Raw genomic sequence first — 18,126 nt, forward strand, 5'->3', positions numbered from 1 at the left:
GTGACAGTATCAGTATTCGTATGCACTTTGCTTTACTGGTGACCTGTGACAGATGACTGAAGACAAAAACCGATACTGATATTGGCCGGTACACCTTACCATATGACACAAAAGAATAAATCAATATGTTAACATGATTACACAAAAGAAAACAAAGGCACCCATTGAACAAAGCATAGTTGGCAATAGTTGCAATTTTGCAACCCGATTGTCAAATAACAAAGTTTAATCCAATATGAACAAAGTTTATTATCAATGTTTTGGCTTCTGAATATCTGTACAATCTACCAGTAGTGAATTGAGCCAGTACCAGCAGCTCCAAATTTCAAAGGGAAGTTCAAGTAAGAACAGGAGGGCAAGTGACATTATGTATAACAAAATAAAATTTAAATCGATATTTTAATAACAAAAAACAATCAACCACAGTTTACCTTCTCTTCTGAACAGAAAGCACTTACATGATTAGTTACCTTGTTGGTGAAGACAAACTATTGTTAACATGATCATTCTTTTTTAAAAATTGTCCAATGTCTAATTCACTCGGCTAAATTATAGAACACTAGACCACCAAGCATGAAGAAATTCAATTAGAAATGTAAAACACAAGAGATAGTGCTTAAGCAGCTCATCCAATGACCAATTTGCAGCACCATTTCCTGCTTTAATTAACCGAATTTTGCCTACGCATTCAACAAATCCAAAATGCATTATTTGGGAAACTCTTTTGCCTTCTTCTAAATGGATGTTGTTGAGGGAAGCAATTTTAAAGATTAATTAAAAGCAATACCTTCACGCCTCACAGTAAAAACACAAAAATGCTAGGAAAATGTAAATAAAAAATCATGTTGGAAGGAAAAACATAACCTCCCAAACAGTTAGAGGAAAGGGAAACAAACATACTCCTTCACCAACTGACGAACTGCATAGTTGCCTAAATTCTCATTTTGCATCACATTACGATGCAACTGTACCGGCCTTGGCACATCTGTACCTCCCACAATTCTCTGATTGAACATTCCACCAGTACCAACAGTTAGTATCATCACTGTGTGTCCATTTCTTATATTTTCTGCACTGATGGGTCCCGAACTTTTCCACAAAGAAATGCCTAAATAAAATGGTATACTGAAATTTATCAACAAAACATGAATATGAAGCCAGTGATGCAAGATACTGGCAAAACCTTGGTTCTTGTGCAAGGGCGGAGACAATTTTATAGATATGCCCTTGTTCTTGTGGCTGCAGGTTGGCTGGTTCTGGTACTTGAAAGGAAGATCCGAATTAAACAAAAAAAATGAAAAAACAGAAGCACGCCCAGATGTGCGTTGGTTCACAAAAACCAAGATTAAAAAAGAAAAGAATAGGCTGATGGCAGAAACAATACTTTCTAGCATGCACATACCAGAAAAGGTACGAGTTACCACCGATTGAGGTCTGGTTAGACAAGCTACTCTCAAAGTGAAGGTCTAAAACTATGTATTGGATCTAAGAATGGATTTTTATATAAATTAAATTGAGAATTTGTACCTTATAAATACCCCTGAAGCCCCAACCCCTTTCGGGGTCAACATTTTCTGCTGCAGCAGCTTTCTGTGTTTATAATTTTGTCATTGTCTAAGTTATTCATCTCTGGGAATTCATTGAATAATGAGGTTGAGTAGTTGTATGCAGGAGATTTTGTACTGAGGTCTGCATAAATTAAAAAATCAGATAACCCAAAGCCTGTGGACCATATTTAACTAAAAATTAAATTGGTACTGCATGCTTTATTCATAATATCAGATAATAGACTTCTCATACTTCAGATCCAAATGAGTAGAAAAACCATAACAATTGAATTAAGATTTTCTGGGAATGGGAAAATTAATTACCAAGTGAACTTCTTTGTGCTGCAATCCTTTTCAAGCTCTGCAAAAACCTAGCACTCAGTGAACCCATATTCAATCACAACAAAGAGACATACACACAAAAAGGAGGTTAGTAACAAGAATATTGCAAAATAAGCAAGAGTACATCATACAGCACCTCTTAATAGAAGTAAAAACATAAGACTAATTTGAATATCATGCCAGCTAATTCAGGTTTTTTTTTCTTTTGAGAAACTTTTTCATATAATAGAAGTAAAAGCTAACATCTCATAAAAAAAAATTCAAGAAATCAGAAGCAGGATTGCCTCAGTAAATTACATTTCATCATACCTCCACACAAACTGACAGCTAATTGAATGATATTCAACTAAAATTGCTTATTAATTGGGTCAGGTTAAATTTTGTCACTTCTAAGATAATATATAGAAGTAGAGCAAAGTGAACCCTTCAACATTTAAGGTCAAATAAGTACCAGAAAAATTCATTGTTCCAGTTTAAATAAAAAAAACAACAACAAAGAAAAACATGAAACTAATGAATTTCATGTACAGAAGATGACAGTCCATTTGATTCCAGCATCAATAGAATGCGTAAATTCAACCACAACCAATTGTCCTAATTTCTGCACATTTTCCATTTATCTCTAATTTAAGCTGGTTTATTATCTGAGCATGAGATCAAACTCAACAAGAAAATAAAAAAAATAATTGGACTTTCAAAAAAGGACAAACCTTTTCTTCTTAGGGAGTAGCTTATTCTCATTAATCTTGCGACCACCACTCGCTGTAGTGTTGCTCGCACTTTCCTTCCACTTGGCTGGTACGATAACCTTTCCCAATTTCTTCTCACCTTAAGAAAACAAAAACAGTAAGTAGTAAGAAAAATCGAAGGGAAGACAAAACAAAAACTCAAATTTAAGGTATATTCTCAAATTGGGTTAGCGGCAGGCTAACAGGAAGAGAGATTAGGGTTAGCGTTAGCGTTAAGGAAAGGAGAAATGGGAGCACTGAGAAAGAGAATTGAGAGATATTTTCGGTAGTGGGAGGCGATTTGAAGGGATGAGAATGGAGGATACGGAGAGCAGAGAAAGAGGAAAGGTCTGGCGGAGACGAGAGAGAGGGTTTTGCCCTTTGGGTCTCACGCCAAACAAATATTCGCGTTTTTTTTTACTTTCAGAGAAAGGCCGGCGCTTACTTGCGCGATCGAGGCCCCGTTCGGCTAGGCCTCGTCAAGGCTAAAGGAGCCTTTTTTAGATTCCTTAGTCACTTAATTTTGCCGAACACTGGTTTCTTAGCGTGGATTAAGACAACCTCCTTTAGCCTCTTTTTGCCCGGATCTTAATCCCCTGTCCGTTCCTTAAGGCACCTCCCCCCCTTCCTTTAGCTTCCTTTAGCCATCTTAATCCTTCGCCCCTTCCTTTAGCTTACCGAACAACCCCTCCTTAGCACGGATTATTATTTAATCCACCATGTGTTGCCGAACGGGACCATAGTGTATTAATTTTACTAGAGGCGGGCAGCCCATGTCCGCTCCGCCCGAGCCCTATGTCCGGAGTACCCGTGTCTGAGCCTGGTTATAGGTTATAGGACGGGTAAACGGATATACGGGTAAGGACATTAAACAGGTCGGATCTGATTTTTCAGAAAAAAAAAATGTGCTTACCTGGGCCCCCGTACCCGTTAACCTGTACCCGTGAATCTGTGTACCCATGCTCGTGCCCTTGTACCCTTGTACTCTATACCCATGTATCCGTATCCGTTTAAAATTTCAATTTTTTTCAAAATTCCCCCCCAACCGGCAAACCGAGCTTGGACCAGTCAAATCAACCCGGACCAGTCGGACCCGTGCTGCCACGGGCCCCAGTTTTTTTTTTTTATTATTTAAATTTCAAATTTTATTCCCCCTCCAATATTTTCTTTAAATACACCACTCTTTCTCTCCATATTTTCACTCTCTCATTATCTCAATATCTCATTTTATTATTCTCAATTTTTAAATTTATTGTTTTAAAAAAATATAGTTGTAAATTTAATTAATTCTACAAATACGTAAACAAAATTACGAAGGTATCGAAATTACGAAGTTTGGCACCTCCCACAAGATTTTTCTGCAAGATTTAAATGTTACATTTATTTCATGTTAGATTAATTTATTTTTGTAGAGTAAATTTAGTTTATGCTAGATTTATTGAATGTTAAGTAATTAGAATTGTTAGATTTGTTAGATTTTGTTAAGTAATTAGATTTGTTAGATTTATTTTATTTAGATTTGTTAGGTTTATTGAATATGTTAGATTTATTTAGTTTATTTTATATTTGTTAGATGTGAAGTAATTCGATTTGTTTTGAATAGGTTAGATTTATTTTTGAAAATGTTGGATTTATTTTTAATAGGTTTAAAAAATTGGTTCGATTTTTTTTTAATATGTGAAGTAATTAGATTTGTTTTGAAAATGTTAGATATTATTTTTGAAATTCGGATTTATTTTTAATAGATTAAAAAAATAGGTTAGTTTTTTCTTGAATATATGAAGTAATTATATTTGTTTTGAATAGGTTAGATTTATTTTTGAAAATATTGGATTTATTTTTAATAGGTTAAAAAAATTGGTTAGATTTCTTTTTTTGAATATTAGAAGTAATTAGATTTGTGTTGAATATGTTAGATTTTATTTTTAATAGGTTAAAAAAATACGTTAGGTTTTTTTTTGAATGTGTGAACTAATTATATTTGTTTTGAATAGGTTAGATTTATTTTTGAAAATATTGGATTTATTTTTAATAGGTTAAAAAAATAGGTTAGATTTTTTTTTAATATGTGAAGTAATTATATTTGTTTTGAATAGGTTAGATTTTATTTTTGAAATTCGGATTTATTTTTAATAGATTAAAAAAATAGGTTAGATTTATTTTTTTGAATATGTGAAGTACTTAGATTTGTTTTGAATATGTTAGATTTTATTTTTGAAATTCGGATTTATTTTTAATAGGTTTAAAAGATAGGTTTTTTTTTAATATGTGAAGTAATTATATTTGTTTTGAATAGGTTAGATTTAGTTTTGAAAATGTTGAATTTATTTTTAATAGATTAAAACAATTGGTTAGATTTAATTTTTTGAATATGAGAAGTAAGTAGATTTTATTTTTGAAATTCAGATTTATTTTTAATAGGTTAGATTTTCTATTTTTTGAATATGTGAAGTAATTATATTTGTTTTGAATAGGATAGATTTTATTTTTGAAATTCAAATTTATTTTTAATAGGTTACATTTTTTTTTTTGAATATATGAAGTAATTAGATTTGTTTTGAATATGCTAGATTTTATTTTTGAAATTTGCATTTATTTTTAATAGGTTAAAAAAATAAGTTACATTTCTTTTTTTGAATATGTGAAGTAATTAGATTTGTTTTGAATATGTTAGATTTTATTTTTGAAATTCGTATTTATTTTTAATAGGTTAGATTTTTTTTCTTAGATAAGTGAAATAATTAGTGATATCTCCATATTATATCTAAATTACAACCCTAATTTACACTAAAACCTGTGTTTTAGAGCCTATAAAAGTGGGCTTTTTACTTATATTTCGATGAAATGTGGTACTGCTATGCTTTGTTTGGTATTTTGCAGGAAAAAGGGCGAAAAACTGGATCTGACAATTTTTCATACGGCCCGTATGACATTTCCTACGGCCCGTACAAGATCTGCCCAACCACACAGAAGGTTTCCACAACAGAGGCACAAAGTCTCCAAGACAAAGCACAGGCATACGGCCCGTACGGGGTCCCCTACGGCCCGTATGACGCTAATTCGGAAAATCCAGCTGGAATATGAAATGAGCATAATTTAAGGAGGTCGAAAAGGAAGCCTCTTGGGGCGTAATCTGAGGTATTAAATGAGATATTCCACACCATAAAAAGGGGATTTCGTGGTTGAACCTGGACAACCTTCCCTAGGGGGAGCGACGGCTCGGCTTGGAGAGCAAGTAGAGAGGAGGAAAACGAGAGTTTTGCGACGGATCTTCTTCGTTCCTCGAGCTTTGCCATGAGCTTCCTTATCATTATCTTTACTTGTTTTATTTGTTTTCTTTTCTTTTAGTTTCTAGGGCTAAGATGTAGTTTCTAGTTTGGTTTTGTTTGCATGCTACTTGGATTTTGTGTTGAATGCTTTGTTTTTACCTTGTTGTGTAGTATTTTGATTGCTTTATTTGTGGTTGCTTGAATCGATTAGTCATCCCGTTAGATGAATGCGCACATCTAAGTGTTAGGAGCCAAGTCTATGACATTTAATCCAACCGAATAAAGTATATGAAGTAGGGTGAAACCAAGGAGTACCCGAAAGGTGAAACTTTCCTCGAGGCGAAAGTCCTTGGATACTTTTAGTAAACCGACAAGTGACTTAGATAAATTAGGCCAAAATGCGAAAGTTGAGGTTTAACGCATCTAAGAGGGAAGTATTTGAGTCCGGTAATCGGGTACTAGGCCAAAATGCGAAAGTTGAGGTTAGGTATCTAGATCTGGTCGATAGAAACCCTAAACATTAGCACCAACGCAGAAAACAGTAGCTGCAGCATTAACTCGGGGTCCCCTACGGGCCGTATGGGAATCCATACGGGCCGTATGCCTCGGGGCTGAACAGAAATGAAATCTGAACCCTGGAAACACCTTTTTATTCTTATTAAACAAAACCCCAAAAATATTTATTGTTTTGAATATCATTATTTATCTTTTTAAAAACACCAAAATCACATTTGCAACTTCTAGAGTTTATTTAATTTAAGTAAAGTCCAGTTAAGTTTCAACCGTCCCTGTGGATCGATACCCGACAATATACTACTCGATAGGACTGTGCACTTGCAGTCTGAACCGAAGGTGTATTCAAGGTTAAAAGGTACAGCTTGCTGTACTGAAACTTTGTGCATACTTTTGTGTGAACAATTAGATTTGTTTTGAATATGTTAGATTTAATTTTTGAAATTCAGATTTATATTTTGTTTTTTAAATTTCTCTTTTTAAATTACTTTTTTTTAAATTCTTTTTTATTTCTGTTTTTTAAAATTTCTGTTTTTTTTATTTCTATTTTTTAATTTCTGTTTTTCAATTTCGGTTTTTTAATTTCGATTTTTTAATTCTGTTTTTTCTTCTGTTTTTTATTTCTGTTTTTTAAATTCTGTTTTTATTTTGTTTTTTTAATTTCTGTTTTTTAATTTCTGTTTTTTTAATTCTGCTTTTATTTCTGTTTTTAAATTTTTGTTTTTTAATTCTGTTTTTTCTTCTGTTTTTTAAATTTTCTGTTTTTTCAAATGTATGTTAGATTTATTTTGAATAGGTTAAATAAATAGGTTAGATATATTTTTTTAATTTGTTAAGTAATTTACATTTATTTTTTTGAATAGGTTTAAGATGACATCGCGAGAATGTCAGCCGATCTTTTTGGCGAGCCACTACCAAATTATCAACAAAATTATCCGGATAGTTCCTCTCAAATGCCACCACCTAATTATTTACCAAATTATCAAAGAAGGGACCAAATGCTACAAACAAATTATCAACTACCCCCACAAATGAGTGCACCGCCACGGTATTATACTTCAAACAATCCAAACGTATTCATTCCACAAGAAACATTTCAACCAACACCATCGTATACATATGGAGGAGGCATGAGCTCTTTTTTTGTAGCATCGAGTCAATTCACTGACACTGCCCCTATAGGAGGTACTCCTTCGACAGGTGAACCTGAAATTCAAGAAGAAGTTGTTCCTCCTTCGACAAGTGTCCCGCCACAAGAACCAGCAGGAAAGAAGACTAGAAGAGAAAGACCTCCTCCCGATAATCAACCGTGGGCGAGATTTTATAAGATTACCAAAAATAACGTCTGAATTATGCACTATCTCGGATGTAAGGTAAAAGGTTGCAAGAAAATTTTTGAGTATAAAATGACTAGTGGTATGACTAGCTTTAAGAGGCATGCCGAAATGCACGAAAGAAAGTGTGAGGTTTCAAGTGAAAATCCTGAACCGAAAGAGATCCAAACCCTTATAAATGCGGATGGTACCAGAACCAACCCAAAATATGATGAATAAAAAAAATGCTTAGTGAATTGGCTCAGTACATTACCTACAAAAAATAATCAATAAGTATGGGTGGTTGCATTAGTTTTGCCTGGCTGTGTATTCGGGGATTAGGTCAACTAATGTACAAGAGGAAAAAATGGTTAGTGAAATAAAAAACCAGTTTACCTCTAGAAAAATGACCTACGAGCTATATTTGCATACCAAAACAATAAAGTTTCAATTACCTCTGATATATGGACTGCCGGTAAACATGGACTTGGATACTCTTGTATTACCGGACATTGAATCGATGATCGTTGGGTATTACAAAGAATGATATTAAGTTTTCGAGTGTTGGATTCCCCGCACACTGCAAGTGTAATTTTCAAATCCATTATTAAGGTTTTAGAAGATTATAACCTTAAGAGGGATATGGAAAACAAGGTTTTTTTCTATCTCATTCGATAATGCTAGCAACAACATAGCTTCCATTGAGATTTTTAAACGGTCACTAAATCCGATCATGAATGGTGAAATGTTTCACCAAAAGTGTGCTTGTCACATTCTTAACCTCGTCGTGAAGGCGGGTCTTAAAACAGAAGCCGTAAAACTATTGATAATTAAATTTAAGGATGCCCTCAACCACATTGTTTCAAACCAAGAGAGAAAACAACGGTTTGGGCTTATGTGTGTCAACCATGGATTTAGCAAGTTGAAAGTACCTTGGGATATAGATACCCGCTGGAACTCCACCTATAGGATGTTGAACCGATGCATTCCTTACAGAGCTGTCATAGGGGAGTTTTTGAGAAGCTCCACCTCCGAGGCACTGCAATTGGAACTCACCCATGGAGAATAGGAGCAACTAGAAATACTTAAAAATTTCCTAGGAACCTTTTTTACAGCAACCGTCCAACTATCATGCTCGTACTCACCGACGTCATTTCAATTGCTCAGACATCTCTATGACATCTCTAAGGTGTATTGTCAATTGGAACAAGTTGAAACCCACGATAAATCTCTCACGTTGATCGTAGATGCCATGAAACAAAAATTTCTAAAATATTGGGAAGATGTACTGTCACACCCCGAGACAACCCGCCACGTATTTTTACGTAAGGCGTACACACATCACATACATTATCAATAACAATATAAATAAAGCCACATTTAATTCATAATCAAATGAGTTTAACAAATTATCATGGCGGACATGGCTAGTAACACAAGCACTGCCATGCCTGCTCAATGCATCAATTATTGAATCATGGAAACAAAACTAAACAACATGTGGCAATTTATTAATCATAAGCTTTCCCGCTTAGTCTCACTCTTGTTCTTGCTTGAATCCTTCTGCTTCATTACCTGGAACCCACATAAAAGTGGAACGGGTGAGAGATCGAACCTTCTCTCAGTGCGGGATTTAGTTCCAGCCTAGAGCTTATAAAACATTTACTTATATTCACAAATATGAAAATACATAAATAAAATGCGTATGCTTCTTCCAATGCAATGCATATCCTATTGTTACTTCATTCATTTACTTTCATTTATTTAAAGAAAAATCCGTTAATCTTGTTCGTTTGCCTCACTAGACGGTGAATTCATATGCCGCTAGGTCTTGGCGTGATAGGACCGCTTCCGCCTACAATCACGTCCGTGAAAGGACCGCTTGCGCCTACGATCACGTCCGTGAAGGGACCGCGTCAGCCTACAATCACATCCGTGACAGGACCGCTTTCGCCTACAGTCACGTTAATGAGGGGTCCAGTCGAAACTAAACTGTTACGTTACGAAATTTTTACAATTAAATTAAAATGATTTAAAAGAAAGAATCAAGTTAATTGTGTTAATAAAATGGAAGTTTAAACCTTAATTAAGGTTTCCCTAAATAAGTAAGTTAATTGTGAATTGAATTCGCGTCGAAATTTCGAGATTTCGGAACTTTATAGGCTCAGTGCGGATGGGGTCCATCCGCAGTGCGGGTAAGGGTCCATCCGCAGTGCGGGTAAGGGTCCATCCGCAGTGCGGGTGGGGTGCATCCGCACTCATGAAATTCTGTGTTGGTCCAAAATCGGCTAAGTAGTGAGTGTGGATGGGGTCCATCCGCAGTGCGGGTAAGGGTCCATCCGCAGTGCGGGTGGGGTTCATCCGCACTAGGCTCGGATTTTCTTGATTTTAGTCTGAAAACTTTCTAAGTCCCGAGTGCGGGTCAAGCCACTCGCAGTGCGGATGGGGGCATCCGCACTCGGGGTGATTTTTGCCCTAAAACTCAAATCCAACCTTCTCTCTCTCTCTCACTTCATCATTTCCCCATTTTTAAGTTATTTTCGTCCAAGAGAGAAGGAAAAGAGCCCGTGAGTTTCCGTTTCTTTCAGACTCCTGATTGTTGCGAGAAATCGAGTCTGGAACCGAGAAAGCAGCCGAGGATCTTTCCGAACCCTTCTATTTGGTATTTCTTTCTCTCCTTTTTGCTTTCGAAACCTCGAATTTTCTCGATTTCTCAGATTCTCGTTTTAAACCCGAGATTTGTGTTCGAATTGCTCGATGATTAGTTCCTCTACACTCCTTACTAGTTTGTTTGCCAATCTTTTTCCCGATTTCTTTCGATTTATGAAATCTGATTTCTAGGGTTTCGTGCCAAAATTGAAAGTTGGCATAATCGTGAATTGATTTGTTTAACCCGACCAATTAGACTTGTAATCGGTAGGGTTGCCTCCTGATCGTGAATTTTTAGAACATTTAACGGCTGATTTGAGGTTTTGACCAAATTAGGGTTAACCAAACGGTGAATCGAATTGATCCGAGAACCAAAGTAGTGAAACGGTGATTGATGGTTACCAAAGTGAAATAGTATAAGGCTAGAGGGCCTAGATGGAATTGTGTACCGTTATGTGAGATTTTGGTAAGAAAGAAAGAACCGAAAAGAATCGATACCAAAACATAAGAATTGATTTAGGACTGTACAAACCCTAAGTAAACGTATGGACCACTGAATACAAATTAAACCAAGTATACGTATAATATAGGTGTAGGCTCGGTCGAGCAAGAACTTGCGAGACAATACGAGACGTCCGATCCTTAAATTAAGCGGTACGCTCGTCATACTAAGGTGCGGGATTCTTGGACTTGTTTGATACTTTATTTTCAGGAATTAAACTGTGTTTTCGTTTGTCATGTTGAATATCATTGATTGCATCACTGAATTGCGTAGAGCATTTGCATAGCCCAATCAAATTAAACTCGAATTGATCTGAATTGAATGATTTGCATACTGGTATGGTTATAGGTTATGTCGATCTATTGTGATCTGATTTTGATTTAAAGTCACCACGAGTGGAATTGATATGTGTGTGAATGGATTTACGAAGTTAAGCACTTGGATCCAATTAATTTGCCAAGTCGGGCTGTATGCTGACTTGGATTCCCAGGATCCTAAATGGCCTTAGGTGAACGGCCCTCGATATTCCCAGTACCGGTTGGGACGAGGGAGGGTGATTATGTTATGAGATGTGTGATTGGAAATCGTGGTTGACTTGTGTAACGTCTATGGCTCGGTAGCATTTTCCTACGTGTTAATGCATTTGAACGGTCGATTGAATATGACGAATATTGGAAACGATTCTAAAGTGGATTTTCTTTACATGATTTGAACCAGACCTTAATAAACTGTTAAGCCAAGCGGTTGCAGATGGGTGTCAGATAAAGGGTCCAGCGGTTGGCCATCTGTAGGTGTCAGTAACCCTACAGATGTGGGTTTGATAAAGGTTCAGCTCGAAAGAACATCTGTAATTGCTACAAGCCCTACTGAACTGAGTTAGGAATCGAGTTAAGCCAAAATATATGTTGTGTTTGAGATTCATCTTGGAAATTCCGTAAACTGTGTTTCAGGTTGATTAACTGTTGTCGAGTAGTGGCATTCTGTTATTTATGTTTTCTTATATAACTGTTTGCATTGTTGTTGTTTGGGTTTCATTATTGAATATAGAGTTTGATTGCAAGTCCAATAATTCAAATGTGGCAAATTCGCACTGAGAATTTATTCTCACCCCCACCTTCCCCGTTATTTTACAGGTATTGGTGCGACTGATTCCGGAGAGGCACGAGAGTAGTAGGCCTTAGTAGCTTACCAGTATATGACCCTAGATATCTTTTGTTGTATAGATTTAGGGTAGGCCTCGTGGTTGGTATCCGGATGAGATACTTTTGTTGTATTATATGCTGACCAGACTGTGTACTCTGATATATATATATTAGAAACTTGTTTGAATTGCTTGTTGTTTGGTTTGAAATGTGAGTAGCCTTGTAAGCATACACGGCGTTGTATGCTTACGGCGGGGGACTGTTACGACCCGTGGCCGCGGGGTGTGACATAAACCCAATGTATACATCCCAATATGCAAGCATATTGGCCCCTGTTCAATTAGCATATTCATTCTTTTTTTTTCAAAAACACATTTATTCAATCACACAGTTCATGCCATGCTCAACACATCCTATTCATGCAAGTCCATTGGTCAATATATGAATCCTATCATTTCATGCAAGTTATTTGTGTCTAATCAAGTCATACGAATGGTTCGACAACAACATGCATAGATCCAACTAATGCAATAATAATAAACAATTGAATGACAATAGGAAAGTAAAATAGTTTTATAAAGTCTAGGAAACCCGCACCTGTTACTGTAGGAGAATCCTAGTCAATCTTCTTGTCTTCTAGTATTTTGAAATTTGAACCTAAGTCACGTAAATGCTACTTCTAATTAATATTGTTTCATGACACTTGTCTGTATTTTCTGACGTTCTTTAATTGTTCTTTATTTAAAGTTACATTTTAAAAATCAAAGTATAATAAAAACAGATCCGAGAATAAAAGCAAAAATTATAACTCCAAAAAGAATGTTAATTATTACTAATATAACTAAATGAGAGTGAGAAGTTAATTACAAAACCATATAAAAACTTGTAATATTATTAATAAAATTTGCTTTAGAAACTATTGTCACTAAAATATATTACTATATATGCAAACAATAATTAATAAGTTATATAACTGTAGATAGTGTAATATGCATTTATAAATGCTAACGACATGTAAATTGTAGGAACAAAGACTAATTCCAAGCTAAAAGAATTAATTAAGATATTATTTGCAAAAGTTATGCATAAGCAATATTTAGTATATGGTGTTAGAATGAGAAGTATAACATAAATTTAGTAACTGAAATTAGGATTTTCTACTTTGCTATATATATGTATAATAAATAAATATTAATTATATACTATTTTATTTAAATGTTAACTGAAATAAAATATAGTAAATGATTTTCTTAATTTTCAGATCAAGAAGGAAATATCTAAAGTATTTAATATATTAATTCAGTTGTACAAGTATATTAGGAACTAATTATTGTGCATCATAAGGTAAGACATATTTATTTCCCCTTTAATATATTATATAATATAGTTGCCTAGTAAATAATTACTCATCAATATTTCAAAAATTGTAATATAATTAAGTTATGAAACATAAAATAAGCGAATAAGAGAAGATTGAACGAATAAGAATTTTCACTTATTCAGAACGGACGAATAATATTACTCTTGGTCTCAGCCATGTGTACCCAAAGATTAGATTATGACATAAGATTTAATTAGTTCTCACAATTTAAACTACATTTAGATTTATTATTTGAATCATTAACTTAAATGTTTGAATTTAATCAACGGACTTGGGTTACCTCCAGAGCTTGGAATACGCAGGACGGAGGGTGGCAGCCGCAGGTTGGAGTAGGAGCAGCGGTCTCAGGTTGTATGTGATAGGGGAGCGCACGACAACAGTGGATAGGTTGTTGCGGCATACGTGCTACGGTGGCTGCCGGGTCAGAGGGGGTGCGCCTCGGGTGGGCTGCTGCCTTAGTTTGGGGTAGCTATCAAAACTTATTTATTTATTATTTTTTTTTAATCAAAGGGAGACGCCGCTAGGTAATGAAATGGCAGCATATTGCATCATTATTTGTAGAGAATTTGCTTGATGCATCTAGGCGTGTAAGTGACCAAGTTCAATTAGAGTAATTATGGAATTCGATAGAATTACGGAGTGATTAGTGATATGCCTTTTTAATCTATATTTGAAATAAAATCATGAGCACTATATTTCTGACCGATTCGGAAACCACCGCTGAAATGTTTGTAGATTTGAGTACGTGCATGATTACAGACCTGCTACTTTGATTGGTTCAGAAGAATAACTTTGGGCTTTTATGTATTTTGTTTCAAAAGGTTTAATTGAGCAATTATATACCTTGGTTTATCATCTGTGGCTATATCAAATGACTAACAAAAGGAATCTAATACTTCCATATATCTTAGGTTTTATACATAAAGTATGTGTCACACCCCGCGGCCACGGGTCGTAACAGTCCCCCGCCGTAAGCATACAACGCCGTGTATGCTTACAAGGCTACTCACATTTCAAACCAAACAACAAGCAATTCAAACAAGTTTCTAATATATATATCAGAGTACACAGTCTGGTCAGCATATAATACAACAAAAGTATCTCATCCGGATACCAACCACGAGGCCTACCCTAAATCTATACAACAAAAGATATCTAGGGTCATATACTGGTAAGCTACTAAGGCCTACTACTCTCGTGCCTCTCCGGAATCAGTCGCACCAATACCTGTAAAATAACGGGGAAGGTGGGGGTGAGAATAAATTCTCAGTGCGAATTTGCCACATTTGAATTATTGGACTTGCAATCAAACTCTATATTCAATAATGAAACCTAAACAACAACAATGCAAACAGTTATATAAGAAAACATAAATAACAGAATGCCACTACTCGACAACAGTTAATCAACCTGAAACACAGTTTACGGAATTTCCAAGATGAATCTCAAACACAACATATATTTTGGCTTAACTCGATTCCTAACTCAGTTCAGTAGGGCTTGTAGCAATTACAGATGTTCTTTCGAGCTGAACCTTTATCAAACCCACATCTGTAGGGTTACTGACACCTACAGATGGCCAACCGCTGGACCCTTTATCTGACACCCATCTGCAACCGCTTGGCTTAACAGTTTATTAAGGTCTGGTTCAAATCATGTAAAGAAAATCCACTTTAGAATCGTTTCCAATATTCGTCATATTCAATCGACCGTTCAAATGCATTAACACGTAGGAAAATGCTACCGAGCCATAGACGTTACACAAGTCAACCACGATTTCCAATCACACATCTCATAACATAATCACCCTCCCTCGTCCCAACCGGTACTGGGAATATCGAGGGCCGTTCACCTAAGGCCATTTAGGATCCTGGGAATCCAAGTCAGCATACAGCCCGACTTGGCAAATTAATTGGATCCAAGTGCTTAACTTCGTAAATCCATTCACACACATATCAATTCCACTCGTGGTGACTTTAAATCAAAATCAGATCACAATAGATCGACATAACCTATAACCATACCAGTATGCAAATCATTCAATTCAGATCAATTCGAGTTTAATTTGATTGGGCTATGCAAATGCTCTACGCAATTCAGTGATGCAATCAATGATATTCAACATGACAAACGAAAACACAGTTTAATTCCTGAAAATAAAGTATCAAACAAGTCCAAGAATCCCGCACCTTAGTATGACGAGCGTACCGCTTAATTTAAGGATCGGACGTCTCGTATTGTCTCGCAAGTTCTTGCTCGACCGAGCCTACACCTATATTATACGTATACTTGGTTTAATTTGTATTCAGTGGTCCATACGTTTACTTAGGGTTTGTACAGTCCTAAATCAATTCTTATGTTTTGGTATCGATTCTTTTCGGTTCTTTCTTTCTTACCAAAATCTCACATAACGGTACACAATTCCATCTAGGCCCTCTAGCCTTATACTATTTCACTTTGGTAACCATCAATCACCGTTTCACTACTTTGGTTCTCGGATCAATTCGATTCACCGTTTGGTTAACCCTAATTTGGTCAAAACCTCAAATCAGCCGTTAAATGTTCTAAAAATTCACGATCAGGAGGCAACCCTACCGATTACAAGTCTAATTGGTCGGGTTAAACAAATCAATTCACGATTATGCCAACTTTCAATTTTGGCACGAAACCCTAGAAATCAGATTTCATAAATCGAAAGAAATCGGGAAAAAGATTGGCAAACAAACTAGTAAGGAGTGTAGAGGAACTAATCCTCGAGCAATTCGAACACAAATCTCGGGTTTAAAACGAGAATCTGAGAAATCGAGAAAATTCGAGGTTTCGAAAGCAAAAAGGAGAGAAAGAAATACCAAATAGAAGGGTTCGGAGAGATCCTCGGCTGCTTTCTCGGTTCCAGACTCGATTTCTCGCAACAATCGGGAGTCTGAAAGAAACGGAAACTCACGGGCTCTTTTCCTTCTCTCTTGGACGAAAATAACTTAAAAATGGGGAAATGATGAAGTGAGAGAGAGAGAGAAGGTTGGATTTGAGTTTTAGGGCAAAAATCACCCTGAGTGCGGATGCCCCCATCCGCACTGCGGGTGGCTTGACCCGCACTCGGGACTTAGAAAGTTTTCAGACTAAAATCAAGAAAATCCGAGCCTAGTGCGGATGAACCCCACCCGCACTGCGGATGGACCCTTACCCGCACTGCGGATGGACCCCATCCGCACTGAGCCTATAAAGTTCCGAAATCTCGAAATTTCGACGCGATTTCAATTCACAATTAACTTACTTATTTAGGGAAACCTTAATTAAGGTTTAAATTTCCATTTTATTAACACAATTAACTTGATTCTTTCTTTTAAATCATTTTAATTTAATTGTAAAAATTTCGTAACGTAACATTTCTCCCCCCCTTAGAATAAAGTTCAGTCCTCTGAACTAAATTGCGTACCTGATTCGTTGAATAGTTCCGGGTACTTCTCACGAATGGTTTCCTCATGTTCCCATGTTGCTTCCTTAGTCGAATGGCGTCCCCATTTGACCAGGACAAGCTTAATCGTCTTGCTCCGTAGTTGCTGTTCTTTTCGGTCCAATATCTGTATTGGCTCTTCTTGATAGGACAAGTCACCTTGGACATGCAGGTCCGAGTGATTAATGCAATGAGATGGATCTCGTACATATCGGCGCAATTGTGACACATGAAACACCGGATGAACCAGGTCCAATGCTGGTGGCAATGCAAGCTCATATGCCACCGGTCCCATTCGCCTCAAAATCTGAAACGGTCCAATGTATCTAGGACTCAACTTGCCTGATACGCCAAATCGGTGTACACCCCTGACGGGTGAAACTCGAAGCCACACGTGATCCCCTTCTTGAAACTCCAACGGTCTTCTATGCACATCTGCATATTTCTTTTGTCGCTCTTGGGCCGACTTAAGCCGACTCAAAACGACTTTCGTCTTTTCGGCAATCTCTTCCAGCATCTGAGTCCCGGTAGGTGAATACGTACTTGCGGGTCCCCACCACAGCGGTGTGCGACACTGCTGTCCCGTAAGTGCCTCTTGTGGTGACATTCCAATGCTCGAATGGTAGCTATTGTTGTACGCAAACTCTACCAAGTACAAATGGTTGATCCAAGATTCTCGGAAACTCAAAGCACAGGATCGAAGCATGTCCTCCAATGTTTGTATGGTTCGTTCGGATTGACCGTCGGTTTGCGGATGATGGGCTGTACTGAATCTCAGTTTCGTGCCCATGGCTTCTTGAAAGCTTCCCCAAAAGTGAGATGTAAATCGAGTGTCTCGGTCGGAGACAATGTGTCGCGAACATCCGTGGTATTTAAACTGGTATTGCAGGAACAAATCGGCTAGCTCTCTTCCGGATGTCTCGATCCGGAGTGGAATGAAGTGTGCAATCTTCGTCAACCGATCCACTATCACCCATATGGCATCATATCGTCCAACGGTTCTCGGAAATCCAGTCACGAAGTCCATAGTGATAGACTCGAATTTCCGCATGGGTATCTCCAAAGGTCTTAGTAAGCCCGCCCTCTTCCGTCTATCTGCCTTAACTTGCTGACAGACCTGACATTTCTCCACATAGTTTTGCACGTTCCTTTTCATCTTTGGCCACCAGAAATATCGCTTTAGATCTTGATACATCTTGACTTCACCAGGGTGAATGGTATACCCCGAGTCATGTGCTTCTGACAGAATCAGATTCTTCAGTTCTGAGACATTCGGAACGCATATG

At 36.7% G+C, this 18,126-nt stretch overlaps 1 long non-coding RNA gene across 2 annotated transcripts; it reads right to left on the reverse strand.

Annotated features, from left to right (window-relative positions):
- Nucleotides 1-365: 365 nt before the first annotated feature.
- On the reverse strand, nt 366-3,033 carry LOC144544663 (uncharacterized). Of its 2 annotated transcripts, XR_013508292.1 has the most exons (4): nt 2,600-3,033; nt 1,872-1,908; nt 1,528-1,689; nt 366-1,108 (listed from the first exon to the last, which is right to left on the reverse strand). It is a non-coding gene; the product is annotated as an uncharacterized LOC144544663 (long non-coding RNA). The 2 variants fall into 2 exon arrangements; XR_013508291.1 differs by having other exon boundaries at nt 1,872-3,032.
- Nucleotides 3,034-18,126: the final 15,093 nt, after the last annotated feature.

The sequence above is a fragment of the Carex rostrata genome, chromosome 26 (assembly GCF_964058835.1).
Source record: "Carex rostrata chromosome 26, lpCarRost1.2, whole genome shotgun sequence".
NCBI classification, from domain to species: Eukaryota; Viridiplantae; Streptophyta; class Magnoliopsida; order Poales; family Cyperaceae; genus Carex; species Carex rostrata.